This window comes from Triticum urartu, chromosome 3 (genome assembly GCF_003073215.2).
Source record: "Triticum urartu cultivar G1812 chromosome 3, Tu2.1, whole genome shotgun sequence".
Classification (NCBI taxonomy): domain Eukaryota; kingdom Viridiplantae; phylum Streptophyta; class Magnoliopsida; order Poales; family Poaceae; genus Triticum; species Triticum urartu.
In genome coordinates, this window is record NC_053024.1 from 3,120,142 (window position 1) to 3,130,954 (window position 10,813).

The 10,813-nt window shown below is 45.5% G+C and overlaps 1 pseudogene; it reads right to left on the bottom strand.

The window, feature by feature from the left end:
* Positions 1–236: 236 nt before the first annotated feature.
* On the bottom strand, positions 237–3,641 carry LOC125542265 (annotated as a pseudogene).
* Between the last annotated feature and the right edge of the window lie 7,172 nt (positions 3,642–10,813).

Consider the following 10,813-nt stretch of genomic DNA (forward strand, 5'->3'; position numbering starts at 1 on the left):
TTGACAGCTGTGGTATGAAAAGCATGTCATCCATATTCGATGTGGTCGTGATCCATCGGTGCTCTTTTTTTCCCCTTGCGGTTAATAGCAGGAAATTACTAGTGCCTTGTAGGATATGTGACAAGAGAGTGTGCAAAATGCTTGATCAAGCTTGGATTGTACTATAGTAGAGTGAAGCCAGCAATGGTTTCCCCCCTTTATTTTGACATATAGTAGAGTGAAGCCAGCAATGTTGATCAATGACTGGCTTCATTCCGTGCGGCTGCTATCGATCTATTGTACGCCACTTGGATCTTCTTCAGCCTCACAACCACATTGCTCATTGTCGTTCTTTGGTCAGGAGAGTTGCTAGTGCAGACCAAACCCAACTCGAATATCGGTACAAGAAAGCCTTCCATGCTGCTGCTAAATGGCCCTTGTAGTAGCTGATCATCCACAACACGGACAAGTTCTGAAGGAAACACCTCAACAACCCACTGTCTCAGGTTTATATCCCCAACAAAAAAGGCATCTGTGGGTCTCTTTCTAGTAAAGACTTCAAAGAGCATGATTCCAAAGCTGAATACATCACTTTTTCGTGAAGCTTTTCCCTGAGCCCCGTACTCTGAAATTAAGGCATGCCTGATTAACTTAATTACTCAATGGTTCAATAAGAAGTAGATTGAGCAAGAAAAGTGCTAGCTAGTAACAGTACCTGGTGCCATGCAGCCAACAGTTCCAGGCATGCTCGCAGTGATTGTAGAGCTGTCGTCACCTAGTAACAACCTTGCAATGCCAAAGTCTGCCACATGTGCTGTCATGTCCTCATCGAACAACACATTGCTAGGCTTCAAGTCGCAGTGCAAGACCACCTCGTAGTGTTCATGGTGTAGATACTCCATTGCCAATGACACATCGAGCATGATGCCTAGTCTCTCACCGAATCCCAATTCGGTTGTACCTTGAGAGTTGTGTAGCAGCATTTCTAAGCTGCCATTGGGCATGTATTGAAGCACCAATGCCCTAAATTCCAAGTTGGAGCAGGTATTGAGTATCCTCATTAGATTGCGGTGTCATGCCATCCGTAGTACACCGCACTCTGTATCAAAGCTTCTTATCGCTTGTTCTAGCTGCATATCTAGAACTTTGATTGCAACAATCAAACCATTGCTTAGCTGGCCCTTGAAAACTTTCCCAAAACTTCCAGACCCTAGCAGGTTGCTCTCACTAAAATTATCAGTTGCTCGAACAAGCTCATGGTACGAGACCAGGTGATGGGTGGGCATGTCAACCATACCGGGAGAAGCTGACATCCCTTGCCGCTTCTTAATCTTCTTTCTGACTGTTACATATATGCAGAAAGCTACAAGTCCAATAGCTATGATGATAATAGGGAGCAAAATCTTCAGCATGCGGCCATTATTACTTCTTTTAGAGTTACTTGGGCACATTGGAAATCCTAAACGTGAAGCACCACAAAGCCCTGAATTCCCCGTCAAGGATTGCTGACTAATATTTAAGAAGACGCCACCTTCTGGTACTTGACCTTGTAGCTTGTTGAAAGACAGGTTCAAGCTGGTCAGGATGGTGAAATTGCCTAGGTACTTTGGTATTGCACCAGAGAGGCTATTATGTGATAGGTCCAAAGTTTGCAAACTGGTTAGCTTGCCGAAAGATTCTGGAAGTGAATCATCAAATGAATTGTGTGACAGGTTCAAGTCGGCTATCGTTTGGAGTTGTCCAACCGAATATGGGATACTACCAACCAAGAGGTTGGCAGAGAGAAGTTTTGAGACACATATCAACCGGTAATGTGCCAGTCAAGAAGTTTTGAGACACATCTAACTGGAGGAGAGTGTCAAGATGAAATAGACTTGATGGGATAATTGATGATAACTGGTTGGCAGACAATATCAGGTATTCTAACTTGGTCAGATTACCAATCCCCTCTGGTATCGAACCAGACAATTTATTGTTGTAGAGGAACAGATGTCCTATATTCTTGAGCTTTGCAATCTGAGGGGGGATGGAGCCAAACAAGTGATTTCCATCTAGGTCAAGCCACTGGAGATTCTCCATCATCATGATGGATTCTGGAATCTTGCTATCCAACCGATTCTTTGAAAAATCTAGCCATTCAAGACCTGTTAGGTTTGAAATCATAGCCGGAAGTTCACCAACAAAATTGTTCTCAGATGCAATGAAAATCTGCAGTTGGCTTGACAGGTTCCCCACATAGTTAGGAATGCCCCCGGTGAAATTATTTGAAGAGATGTGAATAAACTGGAGGTTTCTAAAATTGGAAGAAATGGACAAGAAGCTAAGATCCCCCTCTAGGCGGTTCTCCGAAATATCAATATGAAACATAGAGTTCATACTACCAATTGTTCCTGGTACCGATCTGAAGAACATATTATTGTTTAAGAGCAGGAATGCTAATTCAGACAGGTTACCAATAGAAGCAGGAATGGGTCCGACTAGTTGATTGTCTGAGACATCCAACACAGAGAGTTGGTCCAACTGTCCAAATTCTTCAGGAATGGCTCCTGACAGCTTACAGTCATCTAGGGCTAGTACACCTAGTTGAGTGAGGTTGCTAAGTGCAACAGGAATTTGACCAACAAGGTGATTCCCACCCAAGGAAAGGAAACTGAGATGAGAAAGCTTGCCCAGCCACGTTGGCACAACACCCACAAAGGTATTCCAGCTGAAGGAGATACCTTGGAGGTAATGACAAGAGGAGATTCCCAACGGAATCTCACCGGTGAATCTATTGTTGTCCAGGCTGATTGTTTGCAACGCTGGTAGACTAAAACTTGCGTTGTTAGGGATCGGACCAGCTAAGTTGTAGTTGAATGCAAGAAATATTTCACGTAATCTAGACTTGTTGAATATGGATGGAGGTACTGGGCCGGTGAAATGATTCACTTGAAGGTCAAGGTACTCAAGCATTGGTAAGGAGCCAATACAAGATGGTATGGTATATGTCCCGATAGGCTGTTGTTGCCGAAGCTCAGGCGAGTTATCAGAGGGGTATTATTAAATAGATAGGTGTGTATTGAGCCGCTCAGGTAATTCCCAAAGATATTGAAGTAGACAAGACTCTGCAGGTTCTGCAGTTCTACCGGGATCGAACCAGATAGATGGTTATAATGCAAGGAAAGAACATGAAGCCTTGTGAGGTTTCCTATGGTGGTTGGGATGCTACCTGATAGGCCATTGAATCCGAGATATAGGTATTTAAGACGATGAAGCCGTCCTAAATCATCTGGGATGGAGCTCGTGAGATTTGTATTGGTGAGGTTGAGAACAGAGAGGAAAGAGAGATTACCAAGGTGAGGAGTGATTGATCCATGGAGGGGGGAGCCCGGCAGTTCCAAAGCGGTGACGCGTTGCCAGCGCCGACTGCATGCGACACCAACCCAGTGACAGAAATTTGTGCCGGTGGTCCAGTTGCTGGCAATGATACCGAGAGGATCGGAGAGCTGTGCTTTGAAAGCAAGCAAGGCAGCAAGATCAGTGTCGCTTCCATTGCTCTTGCTTGGACCAGGAGAAGATGTGAGGACAGTGGACAGGCTGATCAAGAAGAGAATGGGTACGGATATGGATAGAAATCCAAGTGAGGCCATGTATGTTTGTGACAGAGATGCAAGTGCATGCTTTGGTTTGGGCTGATGATATCTTATAGATTCATCAATCCATCTTAATATGGTGGGAAGGCTCGTTTTTGATAGGCTCCAGCGTCAGAGTGGTGCTTTTGGCGTCAAAGACCATGAGTAATATATTTGTGGATTAGTGGAGAGATCCCTAACGGTGCCTGTGAGAGCTTTTCATATAGGAGGCTCCAGCTTTTCCAAGTGGTGATGTGCTTTCCACATCGAAGACCTTACTTACGGTCAATCTCTGCTGGTGAGTGAACGCACATGCGCACTACTACTACGACAACAGGAAATAATGGAAACAAAAGCTTATGTTTGAGTAGTCACATAATATGTACTCCCTCCGTTCCTAAATATAAGTTTTTTAAAAGATTTCAAAATGGACTACATATGGATGTATATAGACGTAGTTTTGAGTGTAGATTCACTCATTTTGTTCCATATGTAGTCCATATTTGAATCTCTTAAAAGACTTATATTTAGGAACGGAGGAAATATTAGCAAGACCCAATTCAAAAGTTGTACTATAGTATATTACAGAAAATATAAACCCACACTGTAGCACGTAGTACGTGTAGCCCCCCCCCCCCCCCCCCCCTGTCTTTGTCCATCTGCAACCACTCATTTGTGTTGCTTTCTCCCCGTCAAAGCAATAAACGAAAAATATTTGGGATGCTTTTAGTTCTTTTAGCATTTAGATAGGAGCAGCACTGAAACCATAGACCATATCTTCCTCCTTACAGCGTGTTTGGCAAAAAATGGGAAGGGGAATGGGAGTTTAATGTAGGGAGTTGTATTGAGATTAGACATGGAATAAGTCGTTTTATTCCCAATTCTCTGTTTGGTGCATGATGAAAATTATGTGTGAGAATTTAATGAGAAATTGTATTCCCGTGTTTGGTTCGTGGAAATTGACAAGGAAAATTAACGTAAGTTATGATGAAGGGTTAAGATTGACTCACTAAAACAATTCCCTTCCAACTCCCACCCCCTCCCCTGTTAATAAAACGGTGGGAGTTGGAGTCTCAAGTCCCATGACTATTCCCTTATCAATTTCCAATCCCCCTAACCAAACAATAGATTTGAAGTCTCGTACCCCTTCAATTCCCATTCCCTAGCTTTAACTACCCCCAACCAAACATGCTGTTAGCGTCGCCCCCGCTGGCGACTCAGGGGCCACCCTAATCGCGCCGCCGCCGGCCCCTCTCCACACCCCTTCCTCTGCTTTGCCGCCGTCGGAGAGGACGCCGGCGAAGCCGCGCGTGCCCCAGGGATGGCGGCGGCGGGCTCCTTGCGGCGGCGCCCGCTAGATGATGGCGGGGTTCCAGGCATGGAAGGCTTCAGACAGTGGGTTGTTGAGGTGTTTCCTTCAGAACTTGTCCGTGTTGTGGATGATCAGCTACTACAACGGCCATTTAGCAGCAGCATGGAAGGCTTTCTTGTGCCGATATTCGAGTTGGGTTTGGTCTGCACTAGCAACTCTCCTGACCAAAGAACGACAATGAGCAATTAATGTGGTTGTGAGGCTGAAGAAGATCCAAGTGGCGTACAATAGATCGATAGCATCCGCACAGAATGAAGCCAGCCATTGATCAACATTGCTGGTTCACTCTGCTATATATCAAAATAAAGGGGGGAAACAATGTAATTGAATTCAAGATGTCAAAAGGCTATGATGTGGCTCTTAAGATATGCCATAGGAATAGACTAGAACCTTTTAGATCCTATCATTGTACACGGTTTGATTGAGATAAAACCTTAACAGTATTCCATGTAATCTCTAGTTTTCCTTGTCTGTATGTTGGTACGGGATAAGCACCGCCATATAAATACAATGTACGCGGTGTCCTGCGGGGCGTCAAACGCTTCCTAAAATCCTACTCCCTCCGTTCGAAAATACTTGTCGGAGAAATGGATGAATCTAGACGTATTTTAGTTATAGATACATCCCATTTTATCCATTTCTCTGACAAGTATTTCGGGATGGAGGGAGTACATGGTATGGAAGCATAGGAGGTTCTTCCTCTTCCATGTAGCAATTTGTACCCCGATCTCCACCCATGGCCACCACGCCAACTGCCGTCAGGGCTGCCCTAGGCACGCCACCGTCAGAGAAACTGGCCAGAGGAAATCACCTCATGTGGAAAGACTAGATCATGTCACGGCTGCGTGGGGGTCTGATAAAAGGCTTGCTCGAAGGCACGGACGCCCGTTGCCGAAGACGGTGGAAGTCACAAACGGGACAAGACGACAGGCTAGGCACCCAACCCACTCTACACTGCAATCAAAACCATGTTCGTGTCCTAGCCACTCTCTCGGATTAGAAACCTGAGAGTCCCCATCACCAATACAGAAAAGGGTGGCATGTCCTTCTTTAATAAGATTAAACCCGTGTGCACTATGGTCCCGCCTCAGCCTCTAGTGTATTAGAAAACCGCGAATATATGTTGACTGTCCTAACCTCTTCATCAAGTACTAGTGGTGTTCTTCTAATGGATGGAAAATGAGCTCACGCATAACTTAGGGATTTTTGCGGCAACGTTCGATGAGGGGTGACCGCATAAGGTGCAAACCCATCGTATATGTGTGCTCATTTTTCCTGCGAAAACTAGCGATTTCAAAGGCCAAGTGCGACGGGCTGGGTACCACGTCAGAAATACCCACTTTTAACACATACTTCCTCCGTCCGGAAATACTTGTCGAAGAAATGGATAAAAATGAATGTATCTACAACTAAGATATGTCTAGATACATCCATTCCTCCGACAAGTATTTCCGGACGGAGGGAGTATAAAACAGTCCAGTTCCAGTCACTTTCAACCAAGCAGCAAATATCTGTGTAAATGATGGTGCATATGAACCACTACACAGGCACATCAACCTCTGCTTCAGCCACATTAAGTTGGGTCTTAAAACATGGGAACAAACTTAACAAAAACGAACCATCACAGAAAGGACAAACTTAACAAAAAGGTCATACACATAGGAAACTGAGAACACCACGAAAGTTTTAAGAATTGGGGTTCCAGAGTGAGAACTTACATAATTTAGTGTATACATGAGCCAGGTGATAGAGATGCTGGAAGATGGGGCTGATGGGGCCGATGTAGATGATTCCTACTATTTGTGATCTGTCATCCCAGCTGACAGTAAGTCAGAGGAGGGCGAGCGAAATTATTAATCTGTGATGTAGAAATGTGTGAGATGATGCACTTAACTCACTGGATGCCGTAGTCGCTGGTTGTACTTGTACCAAATATAAAACAATCCACCATGCTGCTTCCCAACTCCTGTTAAGTGTTAACTTTTGTGCGGAAACATGTAATGGCCAGCAGTTTAGAGGATGGAGAACTCCAAATGCTATAACGATGCTTAATTGCTAAAGTGTAATCATGAATATAGACATATATTATTAAACAGGTGAATGTGCTCTGAAAACTTTTCAGCGTGAATATAGCAGTTGATATGATGTAATATCACTGTCTCAGAAATGCAGAGTACTCAGACAGTAATCTTTTGCTTCAGCTGCTGCTGATATTATTTGCTTTCTTTTATGCTCAAACTATTTGTAGTAAATATGGACTATTTCTCCTTCCTTAATACCGAGAGGGATGACATGCACATGATCACTTTTAACACATAAAACAGTCCAGTTCCAGTAACTTTCAATGGCAGCAAATATATGCATATATGAACCGCTCCACGCATCAGCAACCTCTGTTTCAGCCACATTAAGTTAAGAGTCATAAAAGTTCATTGATTTTGAAGAAGAATTTCGTGAATTTGGAAAAGTTCATCGAACCTAGGAAGAAGAACAGGAAAAAAAAGAAAATAGAAAATAAAAACGAAAACAGAAGAATAAAAGGAAGAAGAAAAGAGATAAATATATGAAAGTTAGCATATCCTGTTGGTGATGGCGGGGTAGTGGGCGCAGAGGGCGCCGAATAGGATTTCTCAACAATGAGACATATTGTAGTACATACAATTGGATTTTCAGTTCCGTCAGAGATCAGCTCAGACTATGCAGTTTAGTTCAGCAAGCATTGGTAGCCTTTCTTTTATTCTCTCTTTCTTCAACCAGGGAGAACAAATTTTTGTTTACAGAGAGACTAATTATTTATGTAGAAGCAGTAATTAAACAGTGCCCTGCTGCTGTTGTCTGGAAACCCTATCTATGTGCATGCATCTCTACATATTTGTCTCGGTATAAATAAGCCCATTCAGGTTAGTTACATCTCAATTGTACTAGTGGATCATGTGCAGTTTCCTCGCCAGATGTTTGACAGTAATTTTCTCACCATATGTTAATTCTAGGGAAGTTTCTTCATGTCCCTTAATTAGCTCCGTCACTTCTCCACCCCGCTCCGATGAGCACATGTACAGTACTACTTTAAAAAATGTTTATTATGTACTCCCTATTTCGGTACAAACTCCCCCAACTACAAGTATTTCGATACAGAGGGAGTACTGTTCAAGCTCAGGCAGCGGAACCGGTATAATTGTGTATATTCTCTCCATGACATAGAATAATTTTCTAAAATAATTGTTGAACCATGGCAATACATTTTGCCGTGCCGAAGCAAGAACACATAAAAAACAAAAAAAAAACATCAAGTACAGGGTATCGAACCAACGCAAATAAAACCTCTAGACATAGGGAGTTGAGTGGTGGAACCCATGTTCTATGTCATAACCATAGTAAAAAGGCAGCACTAGCGGATAGACAGGCGAGTCCGAAAGACACCACATGAGAGCTCCGACAAAGGCAATGCCGAAACCACCGGCAGAGACCACGAGTTGTTGTCATCAAGGAGATGCGCTATCGATAACCCTGCAACTACACACATCGGGGTGGTAGCATCTTTTTTGATACAAGGACGGAGTGGTAGTAGTGGATTCAGTTAAATCACTTTTTCCCGTTCATCTTGATCTCTACTACTGCAAGTGCATCCGGCGAGAGTTTACAATTGTAACGCCCCGAGACCGATGTGCCAGATGTCTCCCAGTTATTCGTTGTCGTTGCCGTGTCATTTGCTTGCGTGTTGCATCTTATCATGTCATCATGTGCATTGCATCTTCATGTTTTCAAAACTTGCATCCGTCTCGGCCTCCTCGTTCTCTCCGTTGTCCGTTCTGAGCCCAGACACACTTGCACGCGCCCGCGGCATGTCCGAAATAGTATTTTATAAGTGGACGGAAAATGTTCTCGGAATGGGATGAGAGTTGACGTGTGGTCTTATTATAGTGTAGATAGACCGCCTGTCAAGTTTCATCGCATTCGGAGATCGTTTGATGCCCCAACGATTAACTATAGCGGCAATATAGCCGGTCTAACGTCGGATGTTTTCGGTCTCCGGAAACAGTCGCCGGGCCTCCCTCTCTTCTCTCAGCTCGAGACCGTCTACACAGCTCACTACCTACCGCCAGGCCCTACCTAACCTCTCTCGTCAGCCCGCGGACCTCCTCCCGCGCGCGTCCGAAAGCTGTCCCGGACCCGACCCGGACTGTCGCTACCGCCGTGTCCGGATCATCCCCAAACATGTACAAAACGTCACCGTTTTCTTATTAGTACTTCCTAGCCTATTTATTCGCGACCGTCCGATTACGATCGAAGGGTCCGGATAGCCCCTAATCTAACCCACCTACTATTTATTCACAGATGAAACCCTAGCTGTCCCATCCATCCATCTAATCCTCCCCTTCGCACCAACCAGCTCCTCCCATCGATTCAAACCGCAGCCAATCTCTCCCTTCCTCGTTTTCAGCATCAGATCGACTAGAGCCCACACCCATGGTCCAAATCCTCCCCGACCAGCCTCCTCATTCCTCGGAATCGAGCCCGAGCCAACGAGCGATGCTCCTGATTTTCCTCGAGCCGCCTCCTCTGCCTCGTTCCCGAAGCTGTTGGCGCCGAGCTCCCCCTTGCGCCGCCATGCATCCCGCGCCCCCGAGCACCTCGTCGCTGCTGCCCAAACAACCGCCGGCGACCAGCAGGTCACCAGCGCCACGCCCCTGCCTTCCCTTTCTTCTCCTTCTTCCTCCTGCAGTTCTTCCTCCCCGTCTCTCTCTCTGAACCCTCTCTCGTTTATTCAGCAGGAGCTCCTGTCGTAGCTGTGGTTCGCTCGATCCCCTGCCTCGAGCGTGTTGACCGCGCCCTCCTCGTCGCCATGGATCCGCGTCGTGCTCTTCGTCGCCCCCGTCCAGGAGCTCCTCTTCGTCGCCCCAAGAAGCAGCCACGCCCGAGCGCTCCTCTCCACGCTGGCGTTGCACTGCTCAGAGACCGGCTCCCCTCATTAGATCCGGCCTCTCCTCGCCTTCTCCGCCTCGCAGACCTCCTGCCGCGTCCGTCGTCTGCCTCCTTCCCCGCGCCGAGACCCGCTGCCATCGCCCTCTGTTTCCCCTGCATCGAGCATGGCTCGATCCGGTCAGGCGCGTTGACCGCGCCCGCAGCGCGTCGCTTCCGCGTGGCCTCGGGAGCGCCAAGTCCCGCAGCAGCCCGCAAGGCCCAGCCGGCCTGCCCTAGTGCCCTCTCCACGGTTCTGGGCTTGGCCCATGGTGAGAAACCCCCAAGCCGCACCCAGTGCTCCTGTTGGCCCAGCCAGATGCGGCCCGTGTTATTTTTTTTCCTGCGTTGCGATTTTAGCTATTATCCAGAGTTTGCCAGATTTGCAGAAAACCCCCTGCTGTTCATGCATATAATAACTTCCAAACCGTGCATCGGATTAAAATAATTTATATATGAAACTTGCTTAGAATTTTGTCTAGATTCATAATATGCAACTTTCACCCATGTTTAAAATGTTGTTTGATTAATTTTTGCTCTAGGACATGTTAAAATGATTTATTTCATATCTAAATAACCGTAGCTCCGTTTTTAACAAACTTTATATGTAAATGGGGTAGAATTTTGCCTAGTTTAACATGGTGGCATCACTTTGCATGTTTAACAACTATAAAATATGGTTTAGGGCAGAACAGGACCTAACCTAATATATGCACATGAGGAGTTTCCGGATATGTTGTTCGTTGCTTCCGGCCTCATTTAAACTTGCCTAGATTAGATAGTTTCATCATGCTTCACCTTCTTGCCATGTTTAACAACATTTAATATTGTTGGGTACATAAACAAGATCGAACTAAATAATTGATGAGGTGTTTCGTCAATATGCAACTCG